At 34.6% G+C, this 22,866-nt stretch overlaps 1 non-coding gene across 1 annotated transcript; it reads right to left on the minus strand.

Annotated features, from left to right (window-relative positions):
* Window positions 1-15,520: 15,520 nt before the first annotated feature.
* On the minus strand, window positions 15,521-15,627 carry LOC128280990 (small nucleolar RNA R71). Its single transcript, XR_008271207.1, has one exon. It is a non-coding gene; the product is annotated as a small nucleolar RNA R71 (small nucleolar RNA).
* Window positions 15,628-22,866: the final 7,239 nt, after the last annotated feature.

Here is a 22,866-nt window from a genome sequence, read left to right on the forward strand (position 1 = left end):
TATAAAGCTTACTCTATTTCTTTTTCGTGTTTTATAGAGGTTCGATAGCTTGCTCAATTCGGATAAGTCAGAGTTATGCATCACACTATCCAGTTGCTGCTTGGTACCTTTGAACTTATTAATATATGTAAATATGGCATGTATAGGCTAGTTGTAAATATGATAGTTATGGCCACTTGAGATGGTGATTTTGATTCATGTTTTGGTATAAGATAAAGCCATGTGATTTGTCTTAACTTGGTATAATGCTTTGGTTGTGTATAAGTATTCAAATATGGTATGTTTTGGTAAGTAGTCGATAGAATGGAATTAAGCAAATATTGTCTTGATTTGTAGTAGGCATATGAATGGAAACTGCATGATATTAATTAGGTATTTGAATACTATATTGAATTGGTATAAAATGTGTATGAAATGTTATGGATTGGCTACTTAATGAGTTATAAAATGTTGCAATTTATGCTTGTACAGGTATAAAAAAAATAGGGTGGCAAAATGGCTTTGCAAATAGCTTATTTTTGTCAAAACAGGCAAAGACACGAGTGTGTGTCTCAGCCATGTGTGACACACAGTCAAATTACACAGTTGTGTATCCCCTGGTCTTGAAATTAAAATGAAGTTAGTATACTCCACACGGTCTCACACACGGGCGTATGACTAGCCGTGTGGTACAAGTCAGTATACCCCTAAACTGGCACATGGGCATGTGACTTGGCTATGTTGCATAAGTCAATATACCCTATAGGATTGGCACGGCCTGGCACGCAGGCGTGTGTGGCCACTTTGAAGGGCACATGGGCTAGACACACGGGTGTGTGGTTGGCCGTGTGACCGAAGTTAGTATGTACCCCCTGTTTTCCCATGGTTGGTGACACTGACGTGTCTAGTGGCTGTGTGAGACACACGGCCTGCCCACACGAGCCTGTGTCTCCTATTTGAAGCAAAATTTTCTAAGTTTCCCATATTTGTCCTAACTTATCTGTTTAGTTCTGAACTATTTCTAAAGCATGTTTAAGGCCTCGTAGACTATTGTAAGGGACAAATTGATAGTGATTGTATAAATTGATTGAATGCATGAGAAAAGTACAGTTATATGTGTTATAAGTCTGGTAATGTTCTATAACCCTATTCCAGCGTTGAGTACGGGTAAGGGGTGTTACATTTATTGGTATCAGAGCTACGATTTATTAGATTCTAGGACTAAAGTAGCATATGTGAGTCTAGCTATACATGCCATATACAAACTATGATAGTGTGATGACTCCTGACATTTTCAAATGTGTTTTTATATAGTAAATAGACCCTAATCCTGACATTTTCAAATGTGTTTTTATATAGTAAATGGACCCTAATCCTGACATTTTCAAATGCCATCTAATTCTAGACTCGTAACGTGTAGCCAAGGAGGAGAGGCTAAAGAAGCCTTCTTACAAATGATGAACAAGTGGTTCACTCAATACAATCGTATGAACCCAGCTGATCAACAACCTCTACCCCCACCTATTCCCTAACCGATCCCTGTAGTTCCTAAAGGAATGGATCCTTTGCGATTGAATAAACCACCTGTTTATAAGATATGAAAATAGGGGGCTGAGGAATTTAGAGCCACTATTAACGATGACACTGAGAGAGCTGAGTTTTGGCTCGATAACACGATTCAGGTATTTGATAAACTTTCTTGGACACCTGAAGAATGTTTAAAATGTACTGTATCACTGTTGAGAGACACTGCGTATCAGTGCTAGAATACTTTGATATCCGTAGTTCCACAAGAAAGAGTTACTTTGGAATTCTTTCAAGTTGAATTCAGAAAGAAATACATCATTCAATAGTTCATTGATCAAAAACGAAATGAATTTCTTGAACTGAAACTGGGTCGTATGTCGGTAGCAGAATACGAAAGAGATTTTGTACGACTCAGCAAATATGCTCATAACTGTGTTTCTTCTGAGGCTATAATGTGTAAAAGGTTTGAAGATAGATTAAATGAAGAAATTAGACTGTTGGTTGGGATTCTTGAACTGAAAGAGTTTGTCGTTCTAGTTGGCAGAGCTTGCAAAGCTCAAAAACTTAGCAAAGAGAAAAGAAAAGCCGATTTTGAGGCTAGAGAGTTTGGAAAGAGATTTGCGGGTAAATCACATCAGTCAACATCAAAGAAATTTAGAGAATATCATCCTTGTTCTAATGTTTCTGCTGGGACTTCAATCAAAGATAGAAATGCAAGACATTTCAGCTCTAAACCTCAGACAACATCTGTTGCTAGTATGGGTAGCGTTAGAAATGTTGGACCTGAATGTAAGCACTGCAATAAGCGACATTTTGGTGAATGTAGAATAATGAGTGGAGCTTGTTTTAGATGTGGATCTCTTGATCATTATCTCAGGGACTGTCCAGAAAAGTCAATAGCTGAAAGAGATCAACCGGTGAAAGAGAGTAATACAGCTACTAGAGGGAGACCACCCCGAAACACTAGAAATACGAGTGGTAACTGAAGTGTTATGAGAAATTCTATTGTGAGCTCTGAGGCAAGAGCACCTACCCGAGCTTATGCTATCCGTGTATGGGAGGAGGCATAATGGCCAGATGTCATTACTGATACTTTTTGTCTATTTGATACTGATATAGTTTCATTGATAGACCCTGGATCAACCAATTCATATATCTGTATGAATTTAGTGTTTAAAAAGAGTTTACATGTCAAGTCTACAGAGTTTGTAATTAAAGTATCGAACCCCTTAGGCAAGTTTGTTTTAGTTGATAAAATTTGTAAGAATTGTCTTTTGAGGACTCGGGTTACTATTTTTTAGATGACTTGATGCCTCTACTGTTCGATGAGTTTGACATGATTCTGGGTATGGATTGTGAATTGTAGACGGAAGACTATCGAATTGAAATGTCTGAACAGTGAAATTATTCGGATTGAGTTTGATGATTCGCGTGAATTACCTACTGTGATATTGTCAATGTTAGCTCAGAAATGTATGAAAAAGGGCTATGATGCATATCTTGTATATGTACTAGATACAAAGGTGTTTGAATCAAAGATTGAATCTGTACCTGTTATTTGTGAGTTTTTGGATATATTTTCAGAAGAATTACTAGCTTTGCCACTGATCAGAGAAGTTGAATTTGGTATTGAATTAGTACCGAGAACAACACTGATATCGATAGCTCCGTACAGAATGGCTCCAACAGAATTAAAAGAGTTGAAAGCTCAATTGCAGGAATTGACAGACAAAGGTTTTGTTTAACCGAATTATTCACCCTAGGGTACACCGGTATTGTTTGTAAAGAATAAAGATGGCACGATGAGAATGTGAATTGATTATAGACAACTGAATAAAGTAACTATAAGGAACGAATACCCTCTACCGTGGATTGATGATTTATTCAATCAGTTGAAAGGGGCTACAATATTTTCAAAGATTGATTTGAGATCGAGTTATTATCAGTTGCGAGTTAAAGAATCAGATGTGCCGAAAACTGCATTCAGAATGAGGTACAGACATTATGAATTCCTTTTTATGCCTTTCGGATTAACTAATGCTCCTGTAGTTTTTATGGATTTGATGAACCAGATATTCAGACTGTATTTAGACAGATTCATTGTTATATTCATTGACAACATTTTGATCTATTCGCGAGATGAATCTAAACATATCAAGCACTTGAGAATTTTGTTACAAACTATACGTGATAATCAATTATTTGCAAAGTTCAGCAAATGTGAGTTTTGGCTCTGAGAGGTTGGATTTCTAGGGCATATTGTTTTAGCTGAAGGTATTAGAGTTGACCCGAGTAAGATTTCTGCTATTGTTTATTGGAAATCTTTGAGAAATGTGTCTGAAGTCCGTAGTTTCCTAGGTTTAGTGGGCTATTACCAAAGATACGTGAAAGGATTTTTGATGATTGCGACACTGATGACACGACTGCTTCAAAAAGATGTGAAATTTGAGTGGTCAAAAAAATGTCAATAGAGTTTCAAATAGTTGAAAGTACAGTTAACTGAAGCAACATTTCTGGTTCAACCTGAACTGGGGAAAGAGTTTGTGATTTATAGTGATGCGTCGTCATTAAATGGTTTGGGATGTGTTCTAATGCAAGAAGGAAAAGTTATAACTTAAGCTTCCCGACAATTGAAACTGTATGAAAAGAACTATTCGACGCACAACTTAGAGCTAGCTACAATTGTGTTCACATTGAAAATTTGGCAACACTACTTATATGGGGAAAAATGTCACATCTTTACTGATCATAAAAGCTTAAAATATATTATGACTCAGAAAGATTTGAATCTGCGACAAAGAAGATGGCTTAAGTTATTGAGAGATTATGAATTTATGATTGATTATCATTTGGGAAAAGCTAATGTTGTTGCTGATGCCTTGAGTCAAAAATCTTTGTTTGCATTATGAGCGATGAATACCCAGTTGATGATTTGTGATGATGGGTCCATTTTAGCTGAATTAAAAGCTAAACCAAAATTTTTCAACAAATCCGTGAAGCTTAGAAAGATGACCATGAATTGCAAGTTAAACGAATTCAATGTGAGACTATCCCTAATTCAGAGTTTCAGATCAGAGCCGATGATTGTTTAAGGTTCTAGAATAGACTTTGCATACCGAGAAATTCTGAACTTATTTAAAAGATTTTGCATGAAGCGCACAATAGCTACTTATCGGTTCATCCCGGGGGTACCAAAATGTACAATGATTTGAAACAATTTTACTGGTGGCAAGGCATGAAACGAGATACCTCAGAGTTTGTTTCTAAATGTTTGATTTGTCAGCAAGTCAAAACTGAACATCAAGTACCATCTAGTTTACTGCAGCCTACGATGGTTCTCGAATGGAAATGGATAGAGTTACAATAGATTTTGTGTCTGGATTGCCCCTAACTCCGAAAAGGAAAGATGCTATCTGGGTTGTTGTTGGTAGACTAAGGAAATTTACTCATTTCATACCAGTATTTACAGATTACTCACTTGATAGACTAGCTGAATTGTACATTTTTGAGATTGTTCGATTGCACGGGGGCCACTATCTATTATTTGTAATAGAGATATGAGATTTACATCACGATTCTGGAAGAAACTGCAAGAAGCTCTGGGAACACGATTGAATTTCAGTACTACTTTTCATCCTCAAACTGATGGTCAGACTGAGAGAGTTATTCAGATTCTTGAAGACATGTTAAGATGTTCTATTTTAGAGTTTGAAGGCAGTTGGGAAAAATATTCACTGTTGATTGAGTTTCCGTACTATAACAGTTTTTAGATGAGTATAAAGATGACACCGTACGAAGCTTTATATGGTCGCAAATGTTGAACTCCGCTAGACTGGACTGAATTGATTGAGAAAATAATTCACGGGGTTGAATTAATCAAAGAAACTGAAGAAAAAGTGAAAACGATTCACGACGGTTTAAAAGCAGCTTCAAATTGACAGAAAACATATGCAGATTTGAAATGTAAAGAAATTGAGTTTCAAGTCAGGGACCGAGTGTTTCTAAAGGTGTCACCATGAAAAATGGTTCTTCGATTCGCCCGTAAAGGATAGTTGAGTCCACAATTTATCGGACCGTATGAAATCATCTAAAAAATAAGGCTTGTAGCATATCGACTATCTTTATCGTCAGAACTTGAAAAGATTCATAATGTATTTCATGTTTCTATGCTATGACAATATAGATCCAATCCATCACATGTGATTTCTCCGGTAGATGTTGAGATATAGACTGATTTGACGTATAGTGAAGAACTGATTAGGATTTTAGCTCGTGAAATCAAAGAATTGAGAAATAAACGCATAGATCTAGTGAAGGTTCTTTGGCATAAACACGGGATCAAATAAGCTACATGAGAAATCGAGGAAGCTATGAAAAATTAGTACCCTAACCTTTTCACTGGTAAGATTTTCGAGCACGAAAATCCCTAAGGGGGAGAATTGTAACATTCTATTTTTAGTCAGATCAGAACCGTGGTTTCAGAACCAAAAATATGAGGTTGAAGTATTTATATTATTATTATTTTAATGTCTACAGTATGATATTATGTTGGTGTGAAAATTTCATGTAATAATTTTATCATTTGAATGCTTCATTCGGTAAAAAGGACTTAATCGCATAAAATGTAAAATTAGTGTTTTGTTAGTTAAAGGTGTCAAATAGCTTTGGTTTTTAAATATGGAGGCCTTAAGAGGTAATTAAACCATTTGAAATATTGTGGACTTATATTGTAAAGCCTCGAATTTGGGCATTGAGTATAGGTCCGTAAGGAGGTTGTATATAAGTATTTAATTGTACAAGGAAATGACACAATTAAATGTCTGCTTTAGTGGTTAAGGGTCCTGAAAGGAGTTGGAGAAATCTTGGATTCAAACCTGGGCTTTAGCAAAAATTTATTTATTTTTTCTTAAGGGAGCCTTGATGTTAGTGGGTAGGCTTTAAGAATATTTTTGATGAATTTATAACACAGAAAGAGCCTTGTGGTGTAGTGGCAAGGTGACGTGTTGGGTAACTGTGAGGTCTAAGGTTCAAGTCTTGGGATATGCAATAGAGTATTTATTTTGCTGTTTGAACTGTGTAAGAGGTGGAGCTGGACTGGAACTATGTGGTTGAAATGGTCATAAAAAAATAAAGAGTTTTCCTAATGGTTGAAAGTAATCCCTCATTGGGAAGCTAACATGATAATTGGCAAGAAGCTGGCTTTAAATAGAAGTGAACAAGATGAGTTGGTGATCACTGGGTTTGAGGGATTATTTCATACCTACTTAACCAAGGTGGGTGATCGTGGTCTTTGACGCATTCTCATAAATAGGTGTGTATTCACGCCCTTCTTTGTTGGAAGTCGACAAAAGCTGAAACTTCGGTATTTGGGACCTGATGAGCGTGCGATTGCTCGTGGGGTAAATCGAGCGCATGAAACGTGGGCGTACTTTGAGGAAGGCCACCATGAGCGATCTCATGGGCTTGGGCCGCAATGGGTCGTTTGGGCCCAATGGGCCTGTGGGCTCGCGTGGGTAAACTTCACTGTTAAGTGGGACGTAGATAGACTTGCCATGTCGCACACACGACTTAGGTAGTTCTGGGCCACGTTGGGCCTAGATGGGTCATGTGGGCCTAATGGGCTCGTAGGCCCCACACAGATTAAATCTATAATTTGTTATAATTATTGGACTGGGCTATGTAGGTCACATAGCCGTATCTAAATTTGGGCTAAATCGGCCACACGAGGGTGTGGGCCCACTTGGGCCGAGTAATGGGCCTTAGGCCCATTTGCACCGTTATGTCTGTTTAGGTTACTTAAGTCGCTCGAGGCAACAATGGACCTTCTGTTGGGTCGTTAAGACACCTGTTTGTAAAATCAGCAAAATATCCTTGTAGTGTAAAATGACCATAAAACCCCTGTATGGTAGAATGACAATTATGCCCTTATGTTCTGTATGACTGATGTGCCTATGATTTACATATATGATTGTACTGAGTATGACTCTGCATGCACGTAATATTTATGACATGACATATTGCATGGGGTTGGGTTATTATGGATGGAGGAAGTGTACGGCCTGTAGCCGTTCTATTAATTGGTAGCGTTGCTACGACATTTACAGCCTTTAGCCGTTCTATCTACGGCATTGAGCCGTTTTATTGACTTAGTGCCTCAACCAGTGCTAAGCTTGGTGTGTTGGTTGGGTGGGTCAATTTTATCCCCACATGATGTGTTCGTTGGTACGGGTGGTGTGTTCGTTGGACTAGGCTAGATATCTGTCTACATATTTGCATCTGACATTGATCCTATATTGCTCTTAGGCCCACCTGGTTCTGTTAATAGGCTAGGCCCAACTGTTACTGATATTGAGAATGGGCTAGGCCAATTGATTCAGATGAGGGCTGAGGTCCAAGTGAGATTGCACTGGGCTTAGGCCCACACTCATTGTTCTATTACTGTAATGGGCTCTGGCCCAGATTGATTCTGAATTCTGTCTGTTTCCTAACTGTTTTAATTTAGAAGGGGATTTGACACTGAGTATTCATAAACTCACCCCGTTTATTAACGGTGCAGGTAATCCCCAACCTTAGGCGATTTGGAGCCGCGAAGGACTCGAAGGTGGCCACACGACTGCTGATGCTCTACTGTAGACTTTTTATTTGAATTTTATATTTTGAGGTTTTAATTCTGTAATAAGGCCATTGAGGGATTAAATTTTTAATTGGGCTTTTGATTTCCTTATTTAAAACTGCTAAACACGATTTTTCAAAATTAATAACTATTAAAAAAACACTTAAAAATAGACGTTTTTATGTTTCAAACTTTAGTAGCTTCCACGATTTGAAATAACATAAAGTATCAATGCCAGACAGTAAGTAATCATTTTTGACAAGATGATTTGCTAACCTCGAGCAAAAGGTTTTAATCATAGAAATGAACTTTTAACGACAACTCAATTTTTGAACGACGCTTTGATGTGACACGCCAGATTCGGCCATAACGTCTAGACCGGGTTTGGGGTGTTACATATATGGACACATTTTAGGTGTATTAAATGGTTTATTATTAAAGGTTAATTATGTAATTTAATTATTAAATATAAAATAAATAAAACAAAGTTAATTAAAGGTTCCCATTATCATCTCATAACTGAAAATTAAAGAAGAACAAGAAGAAAATAGTGTTCTTTATTCAGCTAAGCAAAATTCAAGCAATTAGGTATGTATTTTGATCTGTTTTTAATGATTTTTATGTTTTTGAGATCGTTGCTACGTATTCTAGCTAGCCTATACCTTAAATTTTCAAGCTGTAAGAGATTTAACATGTTGCCATTGTTGAATGTTTGAGTAATTTGATGTTGATGATAGATTATGGAGGTTTATTGATAGATTTACTAGTTTTGTAAAGTGATTTTTTACAAAAATGTCTAAAAGGGATTAATCTCTGAAAATGTAAAATTATGTTGGTAAAAGTGTGAATAAGTTGAAAATATGGGCTGCTAGTAACATATAGTATAGTCAGCTAGCATGAAATTGTACTAAATTGCATGAATTTGCAATTTTATGTGATAAGGACTAAATTGTAAAAATGTGAAAGTTTAGAGGCAAATATGTAAAATAGCCCTAATGTGTGTTTTAGACTAAATTGAATAAATAGTTGATTAAATAAGCTGATTTTGATAATATATAGATCAAGATAAGTCTAGATTGGGATTAGATTGGGGAAAAGAAAAAGTAGACGAAAAGTCGATAATTTTCATCCGAGTAACTCGAGGTAAGTTCATATAATTAGAATCAAATTTTTAAATACTTGTAATGATTTGAATTGAATGTATCTAATTTACTAAATGATCTACTTGAATTTAAATGCCTTATTGATAAAATCTGGTGGTTACCAAGCCTCGTTTAAACTGTAGGAATTCGTAGGATACGAGTGACATGTCACTAAGGTTACGGTTTAGGTTGAGATCCTGCATGTGTTGTGGACTCACCATAACTCATATGAGCTTACCAATATATCAGCTCGTCAGAGTTTACTGTTTCTAGCTCGTTAGAGCTTACTATTTATTAGCTCAGGAGGAGCTTAACGATCATAGTTAGAAAGAGTGAATATGATGATAAATTGACGGACTATCGATTAATACACTTAGTGTGTATCACTCGTGTATCTATTGATATTCTAATAGGTTTAACGGGCATAATTCTGCTAATGGTTATATGGATGAATTACTGGTTATATAAATGGCTTATCGATTATATGAATAAGGAGGAATGGTTACATATGTTATATATGTTACATGAATTTGGTATGATATAATAGATTGATGTATGAAATTGAGATAAAGGTGGATTATATGTATTTATGAGACCAATAAATTGATGAATGCTTGTGTATAGGCATTTGACAAGTGAAATTGATATAATTTGTTGAATTGTTTGATTATGTATAATTGGTAAGTTAAATTTTGAATTATACGGCCTTACTAACCTATAAAGCTTACTCTGTTTCTTTTTCGTGTTTTATAGAGGTTCTATAACTCGCTCGATTCAGATAAGTCAGAGTTACGCATCACAACATCTAGTTGCTAATTGGTACTTTTGAACTTATTAATATATGTAAATATGGCATGTATAGGCTAGTTATAAAGATGATAGTTATGGTCACTTGAGATGGTGATTTTGGTTCATGTTATGGTATAAGATAAAGCCATGTGATTTGGCTTAACTTGGTATAATGCTTTGGTTCTGTATAAGTATTCAAATATGGTATGTTTTGGTAAGTAGTAGATGGAATGGAAATATGCAAATATTGTCTTGATATGTAGTAGGCATATGAATGGATAATGCATGATATTAATTAGGTATTTGAATACTATGTTGAATTGGTATAAAATGTGTATGAAATGTTATGGATTGGCTGCTTAATGAGTTATAAATGTTGCAATTTATGCTTGTGCAAGTATATAAAAAATAGTGTGGCAAAATGGCTTTGCAAATAGCCTATTTTTGTCCACACAGGTAGAGACACGGGTGTGTGTCTCAGCCGTGTGTCACACACGGTCAAGTTACACGGCCGTGTGTCCCCTAGTGTTGAAAATAAAATGAAGTCAGTATACTCAAAACAGTCTCACACACAGGAGTGTGACTGGCCGTGTGGTACAAGTCAATATACCCCTTATTTGGCACACTGCCTAGCACACGGGCGTGTGACTTGGCCGTGTTGCATAAGTCAGTATACCCTATAGGTTTGGCACAGCCTGACACATGAGCTTGTGTGGCCACTTCGAAAGGTACACGGGCTAGACACACGGGCATGTGGTTGGCCGTGTGACCCAAGTCAGTATGTACCCCTTGTTTTCCCATGGCTAGTGACACGGATGTGTCTAGTGGCCGTGTGAGAGGCACGGCCTGCCCACATGGGTGTGTGTCTCCTGTTTGAAGCAAAATTTTCTAAGTTTCCCAAATTTGTTCTGACTTATCTGTTTAGTTTTGAACTATTTCTAAAGCATGTTTAAAGGCCTCGTAGACTATTGTCAGGGAAAAATTGAATGATGATTTTATGAATTGACTGAATGCAAGAGAAAAGTACAGTTATATGTGTTATAAGTCTAGTAATGCTCTGTAACCCTATTCCGGCATTGAATTTGGGTGAGAGGTGTTATGTGATGAGTTTGATGTAATTCTGGGTATGGATTGGTTGACACTGAATTATAGGCAAAAGACAATTGAATTGAAATATCATAATTGTGAAATCATTCAAATTGAATCAGATGAATCGAGTGAATTACTTATTGTGATTTCATCTATGTAAGCTCAGAGATGTGTGAGAAAAATTTGTGAAGCTTATCTTGCTTATGTTTTAGATACAAAAGTTTTTTATTCGAAAATTGAATCTGTGTTAGTAGTTTGTGAGTATACGGATGTGTTTCTAGAAGAGTTACTGGGGTTACCACCGATTAGAGAAGTTGAGTTTGCCATTGAATTTGTACCAAGAACATCGCCGATATCGATAGCTCCATATAGAATGGCTCCAACAGAATTGAAAGAATTGAAATCTTAGTTGCAAGAGTTAACAGATAGAGGTTTCGAATGACCTAGTTTTTTGCCCTAGGGTGCACCTGTGTTGTAATAGCCCATTTTTAAGTGAAATCAGAACAGTGGTTTTGAGACCAAAAATCTGATCCAAAAACAAAATTTATTTTTATTTTATTACGAGATCCGTAATATGTTAGAAAAGTCATGTGAAAATTCTGATAAGAAAATTTTATTGATTATGTACTTAATTACGAGAAGGACTAAATCACATAAAATGTAAAAGTTGAATTCTAGTAGCTATAATGATTAAATAGCTATGGAATTCAAAACTGGAGGTCCTTATATGGTAACTAGACCATTAAATAAAAGTATGTAGATAGTTTGGTGAATCATCCATGGAAATTTAGAAAAAGGGCAAGGACTAAATTGGAAATTGAAAATTAATTAATTAATTAAAAGATGATAAAATATATCATCTTATTTTTATGTCATCTTCAACCTAAAATACATGGAAACCCTGGGAGAGAGAGAAGAAAATTTCATGGCTTAATTGGGTAAGTTTCCTTGTCCCGATTTTAGTAATTTTGATATTTTTGAAACAGGGATAGTTTAGTCTATCTATTTGGGGGATTAACTTGAAAAGTTATCAAAGTATAAAAATTGGGTCATGGATGAATATGCTAAAATTTTGAAATTTATGGTAGAAAATGAAAGGTTGTTGATAGATAAATAACTTTTACAAAGTGATTTTTGATGAAAACATGATTTAGGGACTAAAATGTAAAGTTGTGAAATTTAATGAAAAATTCTAAATTTTTATGAATACATCTACTGTAAATTTTGTGATGGGATTTTGGTTAGGATTGGAATAGGGAGTAAATTGCATAAATTTCATTTTTCGAGCCTAGGGATGAAATTAGAATTTGTAAAAAGTTAGGGGCAAAATGGTAATTTTTCCTAGGACAAAAATTGAGTCCAAATGAATATGAAATGTGTGAAATTGATGGTTAAATTCATTTATATAGATCTGGACAACACAAATTCGAGGTTAGATCGAGGAAAAGAAAAGTTTTCGGATTAGTAGATTATATACGCGAACAAGTGTCGAGGTAAGTTCGTGTAACTTAATCGAACATGTAAATATGTTAAATTGAATGTTGTGTTTATATGGAATATGATTTATATTGATGTGAATTATTTGATTGCTATGATGAAGAATTGAATACATGTTTTGAAATGTTGGAAAAAAGGTAAAGTCTCGTTTGAATATTTAATTCCAATGAATATATGTGCTTTCCCAAAATGAATGAGACCTTGCATTTGTTGTTGACTGGATTTAGCTTAGACGAGTAATCCTATTGATCTCAATATAGAAACGATTTAGCCCGGACGGGTAATCCTAATATAATACTGGAAACACGAAAATTTACGCATTTTTACATACCCTTTTTAGCTTAAAATCATACTGTTTCGATTAAATTCTTGTCAAAAAATAATTAATTTTTATAAAATAATTAAATTATACTTAAAATATGAACATGATGAATTTTAGTTAATTTTATAATTAATTTTGAGTAATTTTGGTTATTTTCGGTAGAATTGCGCAAAGGGCGAAAAATGGCTCAGCAGACATTACTTGAAGCACAAAACCAAGAAGCAATTTGAAGTATCAAGGTGAATTAATTTCCAGCCTAAAATGATCCAATTATGTGTTTTAATTCATAATATAATTAATTTTAATTTATACCCAATTTAATTTGGGCTAAATAAATTAATATTAATTAATTATGGAAAAAGTGGTCCCGTTGAACCGAACCGATTGAAGTGAACCGGCCAAAGATTGGGCAGCCCAAAACTGGCAATATGCTAACCCAAATCAGCTTATTAGCTGATTAATTAAGCTTGCAAAGAATCCCTTGAAGTCTTGTCAAATTTGCATTCAAACCCTCCACAATTAGTGGATTTTTGGATTTGCCACAAGCCATTTTTCGCAAAGTTGAAAGCATCAACTTTGCCACATAGGTGGCCAGCCAAGGGGTGGCTCTTTGGCTGCTATTTTTAGCAAATTTCAGCTGCCACACTCAGCTATAAAATCCCCCCTTGGCTGATCATTCAAAACATCTCATTCATTCCTCATTCATTTTACAAAACTTCTCTCCTTTCTCATTCTTTTTCTCTCATTTTTCCATTTCAATTCCCTTGCTCTTATGTCGATTACTTCCCTTGGAAAAGGGGTGTTCTTCAACCATTTTGGAGCAGAAATTGAGTGTTCATCGAAGCCTTGATCGGCGAGGACAACGAGAAAGAAGAACGGAGCAACCAAGTCAAGCCTCGGAAAACCACCCGATTTGATTCTAGTTCCCTATCTCTTTAATTTTTGTTGTTGTTATGATGAACATATCTATGAGTATTCATGTTGTTGGAATGGTTAATTTAATCAGCTTAGCTTGAATTTAATTCATGCTGGTTTGATTGCATTTTGTCTTCTTAAATTGTTAAAATTGTGTTTATGTTGTTATAGGCCTCGATAAAATGCTTGATTAAGTAAAATCATGCCTAAGTTATTCTTGCGTTACGACTGTGAGGTAAGTAATGAATTAATTATTTAAACAGATTGAAATTGTAATTAATTGACACAGAACTTGATCAGTGCATGTTTATTCTTCTAAGGTAGCTGAAGGTTAAATTAGCAATGTATCTAGCGATATTATTGCCTTGCATAACTTGCAAGATTATTGTGATTAAACTATTTCAAGGTAGGGATACCTTGTTACCTCACATAGTCTTTTATATGCTTGTTAGATTTAATTAATTGTTTGAATTGACATATGGATATGCAAGAGATTAGTTCAGTTTAATGAGTATGTATGTGCACTAACATGTTTGCTTACTAAAATCTGTTTAGTCTGTTGAATTGACATAGGGATATGTCAAGAGATGAATGGATTTTGGTATGTAAGTATGTTCATAAGTTAGCAAATTACTGGGTTGCCATGATTTTATTCGTAACAACATAAACATAAGTTTAATAATTCTAAGATGAGAAGTGTAATCAATCCAACACAATTATATCATCTTGATTAAATCTTATTTTGAAATCATGCATTAGAACTTTCTTTTACTTCATTTTTTATTTATTTTAATTTTCTTAAGTTTTAAATCACCCTCTTTAAACAAAATAATTTTCTTCACCAAAGTGTTTTAAATTGCATTCATAAATAATCCTTTTCACAGTCCCTGTGGGTACAATAACTTGACATTTACTTGTCACTTTATTACTTGTTGTGATTGTGTACACTTGCACATTTTCGTCGTTCCAAGTTTTGGCGCCATTGCCGGGGACTGTTTTAAAAAGTCATTATTTGTAAATTTGTTAGTTTTACATTTTGGTTTATTTTTCCTATTTAATTTTTTAATTTAATTAATTTTTCTGTGATTAATTCAGGTGTTTATGAGTATTGACCGAATTATTGACCTTCTCCCTGTAGACCCTGAGATAGAAAGAACTTTTTGACAGCGAAGAAGACAAGCAAATCAGAGGAGGACCGAAGAGATGAACTTCAAAAATCCAATCCAAGGAAACGGAGCAAACCCTGCTCAAAATCCTATCCTTATTGCTAATGATAAGGGTAGAGCTTTACGACAGTATGTCGTGCCAGTATCTAATGATCTTAATCCGGGTATTAGGAGACCCGAAATTGAGGCACAACAGTTCGAGCTGAAGCTAGTCATGTTCCAGATGCTTCAGACAATGGGCCAATTTAGTGGAATGCCTACCAAAGATCCTCACCTACACTTAAGACTATTTATGGAGGTGAGCGATTCTTTCAAGTTAGCTGGAGTACTCGAAGATGCATTACGATTGAAGCTGTTCCCATATTCGCTGAGGGATAGAGCTCGAGCCTGGTTGAACTCATTGCCACCAAACTCAATTTCCACATGGAAAGAGTTAGCAGAAAGATTCCTTATGAAGTATTTCCCGCCTAGCAAGAATGCTAAGTTAAGGAACGAGATCACTGCCTTCCAACAAATGGATGATGAGTCCTTATATGAGGCATGGGAAAGGTACAAAGAGTTACTACGAAAGTGCCTTCATCATGGAATCCCACATTGCATCCAACTTGAGACATTTTATAATGGTCTTAATGCTCACACGAAGATGGTTGTAATATCCTGATTTTGGGCCTAGTCCGAATAGTGGTTTCGTGACCACAAAATCCGAGATAGAAATAATTATTTTATGATTATTTTAAGGTCTATGATATGATTGCATGATTGTGAGAAAATTTCGTGAAGAAATTTTATGCATAAAGTGCTTAAATTGAAATTAGGGACTAAATCGAATAATTTGCAAAACTTGCATTCTAGAAGTTTCTAGTATGAAATTGTTTTGAAATATTAATTAGGAGGTCTTAAATAGAATTTTACCAATTTCTAAGTCTATGGACAAAAATTGGATATGGATGGAATTTTTGGAAAGTTTAGTAGTAAGGGCATTTTGGTCATTTAGGGTAAAATGAATTAAAATACAAAATTAAAAGCCAATTTTGCTCATCTTCAACCCCATGGCCGAATATAGCAAGGAGAAACCATGGCTAGGGTTTTCAAGCTTCCAAGCTCGATTGTAAGTCCGTTCTAGCCTCGTTTTTAATGATTTTACGCTTTTGGAGTCCCTAGCTCGATTTAGCTTATGCTAGCAATAATTTAACCTAGGGTTTATATTTGGAAAAATACTCATAGGTGAAATTTGTGTATTTTGGTGTTTTATGATAGAATATGAGATTTTAAATTATGTTAGACAACTTGTGCTACTCGGTTTTAAGTGAAAACGAGCAAAGGGCTTAATCGGTAAAAATACCTAATAGTCATAAGTACATGTTAGAGTGAGAATTTGATGTTGCCATAGAAGGGAAAAATGATCAACATGTCATAAAACATAAGAAAATAGGCTGAAGTTTAATTTACTAGCATTGGGGCAAAAGTGTAAATATGCAAAAGTTTAGGGGCAAAATTGTAATTTTTCCAAAATATGATTTTGGGTCAATTTGAATAATGTGAGTCCTAATTAGACTATATTTTAAATGATAGAGCAAGGAAAACTAAAATTCGGGCTAAAATGGGGAAAATACCAAGTTGTGGACGAAATGGTAAAAGTAGCCATTTTCGCATACGAGGTAAGTTCATGTGTCAATGTAGTAACATAATTGTCATTTTAAGCAATTTAATGTTGTTTATATGATATGATGCTGATTATTATCATGAAATATTATGCTTTGTGGTTATTGTTGAATAATATGTAATTATGTGAATTACTTGATGATTATGCAAATGATGTTTTATGTTTGCTTATATGGTTATGTTACTTGCTATTTGCATGTGAACTTATTAAGCATTTATGCTTAATCCCTCCTTTTCATTCCTTGTAGTTTTGACAAGCCAGCTCGAAAATCAGGAACGGCCTGAGGCTCGCTCACACTATCCGTATACCATCTTGGTATAATGGCTTGTATATTTTGAGTATGGCATGTATAGCATTATAATCATTTTGTATATATGGTCTTATGATATGGTTATTGAGTGGTATGGAAATGCTTGGTAATGATTAGCCATTGGAATGACTAATCATGATCATATTTGGTGTTATGTATGTCAAATTGCTAGCTAATCCATGGAAACCATGAAATAGGTAAAATTTACCATAAAATAGATTCAGACAGCAGTAGTGATGTGAATTTGAAAAATCACTAAAAATAGTAGAAATGGAATTAAATAATGAATAAGTTATGAATCGAAGCTTGATGAGTCTATTTTCATATGGAAGAAGCGAAACAGGTATATAAGCTATATTTTATGAGATGTTTAAATTTTTGTGAAACAGGGCCAAAGCAATTTCTGGATCCCCTATTCTGACTTTGTAAATTCACCATAAATTTTACAAAGATAATTAGAAGTCATGCTTTATATGTACAGATTCCTTATTGATTCTAGTTTTATTAGAGACAAACGGCATAGTCATTGAAGATCTGTACAGGGAGATATCTGATTCATAATACACAGAGATTAGAGTAGTTGAACCCTAAAACAGGGGAGACTTTAACTAATAAACTGTACTAATTGGCCCAACCAAAAATTCTAGAAAAAAATTAGTAGATAGATATATGAGTCTAGTTTCAGGAAAAATTTACGGAATTGGATTTTGAATTTCGGAACTCGAGATATGATTTTTAAAGTGACTCGATGCGCTTACCCAAATTTGTCTGGAAATTTTAAAATGAATTGTATGAGCTATTTAAGTAATGAATTGAGTCCATTAACACCTCGTGTTCGACTCCGGCAATGGTCTCGGGTACGGGGCATTAAATTTAGTGGTATCAGAGCAGGTTTAGTAGGTTCTCGGACTAATCTAGCATGTGTAAAAGTTTAGCTATACATGCCACTGATCTGTGATAGTGTGATGTCTTCCGACGCGTGTGAGTACCGTCTTATTTAGACAGGGTACTCTCCAACCGAGCTGTGCCAACCATGTTCAATGTTATGTGAAGGTATTTGAGTAAAAGTATGATTATGATAAGTCTCGGTTCAGAAAAGTATGAATAAAGGTTTATGATACATATGTGATAAATATTCATATTTGCTTAATGCTCATATGATGTAGTGTATGTGGCTTACTTGATAAGATGAATGGAATAAATAGAAAGTAGTAGAGGTATGAATAAAGGTCATAATATCATGATACGAATGAAAATGTCCTTGTCTTGATTGGACGTTGAATGTTGATGAATGTTAATGATATATAATTTTATGAGATAAAGGATTATAATGAAATCAACTTATCTATGTTAAATTGTTGGACCTGAATTATATGATTGTAATGATATGTACATGATGATGCACGAAATGAAAGTTGTGATTGTGATGCAAATATCTATGTTTGTTTGGCCTTATATAATGTCATGAGCATGACTTAATTTAATTAAATGAATGGATAAGTAAAGCTATCTAGAAAACATAGAATGTATGCATAAGTATATTGTCTAAATGGGACAATAGGAAAATTGGTGTAAGCCAACATGAATGAATGACATGATTTTGATGATGTTACTATGATGATGGAAGTTGTGTCATATGTGTATGTATAAGAAAGTCGAGTCGAGGTCCTACAACCCTCCCCTTATCAAGTGGTACTTATAATGGAATTTCATGAGATTTGTATTGAATAAGTTTCCGGTTGAGAACCCAAAGAGTACAAAGGATAGAATAATTATAAATATGATTAGAGATTGAAAATGAGCTGATAAGTAAAGTCGAGCCAAGAAAGTATCGGATTGACGTAAAGATTATTGGAGTTATGCATCGTCCCAGCTTGGAAAAGGAATTCTCCTTGGTAAACCGAATTACTCTGTGCAAGGTTGAGAAAAGTGTAAATCAAATTTATTCGAATTGGCCTTCTTTAGTGAATGGTTTAATATGAAATTTGTGACGGCAGAACTAGTTGGGGAAATGATATTTGAAATGTGAATTATCTGAGTGTGACAGTTATGACCGGACAGATTTAGCATTCTCTTTTGAGATGTTCTATGTGTTCACCCGTTCTCGTAAATATTTCTATGGCTATTGATCTTCGAAGAAATTCTTGTTATATGGGAATGTCTTCTAATTCGGTGTTGGATGAAAGCATTGGTAGTCCGATCGGTTTATAATTTATATTGCTCTATTTCATCGGGTATTCTATTTCATTTCATTCGATAAGAATTGATGAGAGAATACGTATGATATTATGATTCTGCTTTCTTCTACTCGATGCTTCATCTGATATATATGTATGGGAAGATATATTGATCCTGTTATATTTGATTTCGATGGGATTAAATGATGTTTTCTTTTGGACTTTCTTTCTTTGAAGAATTATCGTGGTATTCTGTATTTTCTCTATGAATTTGGTTTTCGATTCTCCGCATAGTATCGTATCTTGGGTTTCTTTATCCTTGATCTCTTTATTCGGATTTCTTTATTCGGGTTTCTATCTTGGATTTCTTTATTCGGTTTTCTTGTTATCTTTGTTCCATAATTTGTCAATTATGACTCATGTTCAAGTACGTTCTTCACTCGTGATAATCATGTCAAATATGACTATACTTCTAATTTGATCTTGGTAGTGTGGTGATTTTAGTATTGGGATTTTTCTAATTTCGTGTAAGGATTTGACATCAAGAAAGGCATAGGTGATAAAAGCGCGAGTTTCATCGGTATGGTAAATTATTTATTTGAAAGATTTCATGTGACAATTATGTCGGATTATTTTTCCCAAGTCCGATAATAGAATTTCATTTTGTACTAATAAAAGAGTAAATAGTTTGAACGAGAAGTGTATATTTATTAGAAAGAGTTGAATATTAGTTTAAGTCACTACTGAATGATAAGGTTTCCATCTTGTGAAAGCTAAAAAGTTTATTACATGTTGACAAAGTTCGGATAGATGAGAATATTGGTAACCAAGCGTCCGAACTAGACTAGTCTACATTGAGCAAAGACTTCGACTTTCAAGAATGTATTGTTGTATGAATTGTGACGTGTTTCAAGACAAAGTGAGGTAATGTGATAGTTTAGAGCATCCGATGTTACATAAAATCGGAGTTGTTAAAGGGTTAAAGTGAGCATTGGGATCTATCAAAATTATCCTTGTCGGTGTTGATATTGGGATGGAAATGAGAAGGATTATTCTTGAGGCCATATCGTAATCATTTCTATGGCGGAAAGAGGAAAATGTGATGTATCCTATTGTTAAATGTTTGGCGAAATCTATAAATCATATCAGATTGAATGAATTCCTACTCACCAGATTCATGGAATTTCGTGTCTCTTTGATTGTTTGATTTCTTGGAATTCGGTCTCCATTAAATCAAGTTGAGATCCGGTTCTATGTCATGATATCATGGGAAACCGAGAAGGGTTGAAAATTTAAGAACAGTTGAGAGTTGAGACTGTAAGCTTTTAGATCATATGAGAAATTGAAGAGATGTATTGGAGGTACAGTCTAAGTGCAAGTTCTTCGGCACCGAATATGAGATTAAAAGTGAAGACCACTTTTCTAGTAAGATTTTCGGGGACGAAAATCCCTCAAGGGGGAGAGTTGTAATATCCTGATTTTGGGCCTAGTCGGAATAGTGGTTTCGTGACCACAAAATCCGAGATAGAAATAATTATTTTATGATTATTTTAAGGTCTATGATATGATTGCATGATTGTGTGAAAATTTCGTGAAGAAATTTTATGCATAAAGTGCTTAAATTGAAATTAGGGACTAAATCGAATAATTTGCAAAACTTGCATTCTAGAAGTTTCTAGTATGAAATTGTTTTGAAATATTAATTAGGAGGTCTTAAATAGAATTTTACCAATTTCTAAGTCTATGGACAAAATTGGACATGGATGGAATTTTGGAAAGTTTAGTAGTAAGGGCATTTTGGTCATTTAGGGTAAAATGAATTAAAATACAAAATTAAAAGCCAATTTTGCTCATCTTCAACCCCATGGCCGAATATAGCAAGGAGAAACCATGGCTAGGGTTTTCAAGCTTCCAAGCTCGATTGTAAGTCCGTTCTAGCCTCGCTTTTAATGATTTTTACGCTTTTGGAGTCCCTAGAGCTCGATTTAGCTTATGCTAGCAATAATTTAACCTAGGGTTTATATTTGGAAAAATACTCATAGGTGAAATTTGTGTATTTTGGTGTTTTATGATATAATATGAGGTTTTAAATTATGTTAGACAACTTGTGCTACTCGGTTTTAAGTGAAAACGAGCAAAAGGGCTTAATCGGTAAAAATACCTAATAGTCATAATTACATGTTAGAGTGAGAATTTGATGTTGCCATAGAAGGAAAAATGATCAGCATGTCATAAAACATAAGAAAATAGGCTGAAGTTTAATTTACGAGCTTTGGGGCAAAAGTGTAAATATGCAAAAGTTTAGGGCAAAATTGTAATTTTTCCAAAATATGATTTTGGGTCAATTTGAATAATGTGAGTCCTAATTAGACTATATTTTAAATGATAGAGCAAGGAAAACTAAAATTCGGGCTAAAATGGGGAAAATACCAAGTTGTGGACGAAATGGTAAAAGTAGCCATTTTCGCATACGAGGTAAGTTCATGTGTAAATGTAGTAACATAATTGGCATTTTAAGCAATTTAATGTTGTTTATATGATATGATGCTGATTATTATCATGAAATATTATGCTTTGTGGTTATTGTTGAATAATATGTAATTATGTGAATTACTTGATGATTATGCAAATGATGTTTTATGTTTGCTTATATGGTTATGTTACTTGCTATTTGCATGTGAACTTATTAAGCATTTATGCTTACTCCCTCCTTTTCATTCCTTGTAGTTTTGACAAGCCAGCTCGAAAATCGGGAACGGTCGGAGGCTCGCTCACACTATCCGTATACTATCTTGGTATAATGGCTTGTATATTTTGAGTATGGCATGTATAGCATTATAATCATTTTGTATATATGGTCTTATGATATGGTTATTGAGTGGTATGGAAATGCTTGGTAATGATTAGCCATTGGAATGACTAATCATGATCATATTTGGTGTTATGTATGTCAAATTGCTAGCTAATCCATGGAAACCATGAAATAGGTAAAATTTACCATAAAATAGATTCAGACAGCAGTAGTGATGTGAATTTGAAAAATCACTAAAAATAGTAGAAATGGAATTAAATAATGAATAAGTTATGGAACCGAAGCTTGATGAGTCTATTTTCATATGGAAGAAGCGAAATAGGTATATAAGCTATATTTTATGAGATGTTTTAATTTTTGTGAAATAGGGCCAGAGCGATTTCTGGATCCCCTATTATGATTTTATAAATTCACCATAAATTTTCCAAAGATAATTAGAAGTCATGCTTTATATGTACAGATTCCTTATTGAGTCTAGTTTTATTAGAGACAAACGTCATAGTCATTGAAGATCTGTACAGGGAGATATCTGATTCGTAATACACAGAGGTCAGAGTAGTTGAACCCTGAAACAGGGGAGACTTTAACTAATAAACTGTACTTATTGGCCCAACCAAAAATTCTAGAAAAAAATTAGTAGATAGATATATGAGTCTAGTTTCAGGAAAATTTTACGGAATTGGATTTCGAGTTTCGGAACTCGAGATATGATTTTTAAAGTGACTCTGATGTAGTTACCCAGCTTGTCTGGAAATTTTAAAATGAATTGTATGAGCTGTTTAAGTAATGAATTAAGTCCATTAACACCTCGTGTTCGACTCCGGCAACGGTCTCGGGTACGGGACGTTACAATGGTAGTGGATGC

This window comes from Gossypium arboreum, chromosome 9, assembly GCF_025698485.1.
Source record: "Gossypium arboreum isolate Shixiya-1 chromosome 9, ASM2569848v2, whole genome shotgun sequence".
Taxonomy (NCBI): Eukaryota; Viridiplantae; Streptophyta; class Magnoliopsida; order Malvales; family Malvaceae; genus Gossypium; species Gossypium arboreum.